This window comes from Pantherophis guttatus, unplaced genomic scaffold (genome assembly GCF_059756535.1).
Source record: "Pantherophis guttatus breed Tessera unplaced genomic scaffold, ASM5975653v1 scaffold_19, whole genome shotgun sequence".
In the NCBI taxonomy this organism is placed as follows: Eukaryota; Metazoa; Chordata; class Lepidosauria; order Squamata; family Colubridae; genus Pantherophis; species Pantherophis guttatus.
In genome coordinates this window covers 30,001-32,500 of record NW_028269834.1, presented here as the reverse complement: position 1 = coordinate 32,500, position 2,500 = coordinate 30,001, and positions in this window count along the sequence as shown.

Genomic DNA, 2,500 nt, shown 5'->3' with positions numbered 1-2,500 from the left:
GGAGGGAGGGAGGGAGGGATAGATATTAAACGGGATGGACGAAACGTATAGAGCGCACACAAGACACGCGATGAGAAACCACCCGCCCAGAGAAATTCATGTCCGATTTACCGAGAAGACAGGGAGGGCAGAGAGATCGCCATGGATGAGAAACACGACGAGAAAGCACAAAATATCGGCGAGCCGAAATATCGGCGAGCTGGCGAGAGCAAAGATATCGAGTAGATTCAAGAGAGAAAGCGGAATTATTTTATAAACAACGTAGAGATGACCAAGAACAGGAAAGATGGGGAGATGAAAGTGGGGACGGACGACGGGAGGAGAAGAAAGAACAGCCAAAAGAGAGCCAAGAAAGCCAACAAAACGAGAAAGCGTCGAGAGAAGGAGCAGGAGCAGAAGACGTTAAAGAAAGAACCAAGGGACCTAAGAACGACTTGCTCGACAAAGCAAATAGATCAGTAAGAAATGGAAGAAGAAATAAAAATAATTTCCTGGACTAGAAATGGACTGGATTCGGCCATTCGGCAAGAGGAAGGAAAATATGGAATAAATGAGGGAAGTTAAGATCAGAAATGATAGGCCTACGAGAGGTTCCTCTGGGAAAGCTACACCCAAAACTTTTGAGGAAGGAAGATGGCAGAAATTGGAACAAACTTTTCACTTGAAGGGAAGCTTTTCACGTCAAACCAGCTATTTAAATCAACCCCTCGCAGCCATCCTGGCAGAGAAGCAGAAAACCGAAACACTCCAGTCCGGCCGAGGCCCGGGTAAACCGGTCCCGCCCGAGCGAGCGTCCCGGTAGACCGGGACGGCTGCCGGGCGCGGGCACCCCCGGGGCCCGGCGCTGGCAACGAGGCGAAGGGGGAGGTCCCCGACCGAGGCCCGCGGCGCCGGAGCCGGGATCCCGTACCTCCATCGCGGCGGGGGAAACGGAAAGACTGACCCGGCCGAGGCCCCGGTAGACCGGGACGGCTGCCGGGCGCGGGCACCCCCGGGGCCCGGCGCTGGCAACGAGGCGAAGGGGGAGGTCCCCGACCGAGGCCCGCGGCGCCGGAGCCGGGATCCCGTACCTCCATCGCGGCGGGGGAAACGGAAAGACTGACCCGGCCGAGGCCCCGGTAGACCGGGACGGCTGCCGGGCGCGGGCACCCCCGGGGCCCGGCGCTGGCAACGAGGCGAAGGGGGAGGTCCCCGACCGAGGCCCGCGGCGCCGGAGCCGGGATCCCGTACCTCCATCGCGGCGGGGGAAACGGAAAGACTGACCCGGCCGAGGCCCCGGTAGACCGGGACGGCTGCCGGGCGCGGGCACCCCCGGGGCCCGGCGCTGGCAACGAGGCGAAGGGGGAGGTCCCCGACCGAGGCCCGCGGCGCCGGAGCCGGGATCCCGTACCTCCATCGCGGCGGGGGAAACGGAAAGTGATGCGGCCGGGGCCCCGGTAGACCCGGCCGTCTCCCCGGCGCGGGCACCCCCGGGACCCGGCGCGGGCACCGAGGCGACGGCGGGGGTCCCCGACCGAGGCTCGCGGCGCCGGAGCCGGGATCCCGTACCTCCATCGCGGCGGGGGAAACGGAAAGTGATCCGGCCGGGGCCCCGGTAGACCCGGCCGTCTCCCCGGCGCGGGCACCCCCGGGGCCCGGCGCTGGCACCGAGGCGAAGGGGGAGGTCCCCGACCGAGGCTCGCGGCGCCGGAGCCGGGATCCCGTACCTCCATCGCGGCGGGGGAAACGGAAAGACTGATCCGGCCGAGGCCCCGGTAGACCCGGCCGTCTCCCCGGCGCGGGCACCCCCGGGGCCCGGCGCGGGCACCGAGGCGAAGGGGGAGGTCCCCGACCGAGGCCCGCGGCGCCGGAGCCGGGATCCCGTACCTCCATCGCGGCGGGGGAAACGGAAAGACTGATCCGGCCGAGGCCCCGGTAGACCGGGACGGATGCCGGGCGCGGGCACCCCCGGGGCCCGGCGCTGTCACCGAGGCGACGGCGGGGGTCCCCGACCGAGGCCCGCGGCGCCGGAGCCGGGATCCCCTAGTTCCATCGCGGCGGGGGAAACGGAAAGAGTGATCCGGCCGGGGCCCCGGTAAGCCGGACCCGCCCAAGGCCGTCCCGGTAGACCCGGCCGTCTGCCCGGCGCGGGCACCCCCGGGGCCCGGCGCGGGCACCGACGCGACGGCGGGGGTCCCCGACCGAGGCCCGCGGCCCCGGAGCCGGGATCCCCTTCCGCCCCGCCGGGCTCGCCGGGCCCCTGAGCGGTGGACCGGCGGCTCTCCCTGGCCGGGGCCCGGCTGCGCCAAAGTGGAGCGTTCCCACCCCGGTCTACTCCGAAGGCGGCGAGGGGAGAGAGTCGGCGGGCCCGGCCGGCGTCGGCATCCGGGACTCCCGCCGTTTCCCGGCCGCCGAGGCCTAGAAGCCCCACGTCTCCCAAGGCCGGGTCCGCCAGGTGCGCGGAGATTTCTGGCGACTGGGTTTTCAGAACTCGTAGGGGTACCGGTCTACCGGGTCCCCG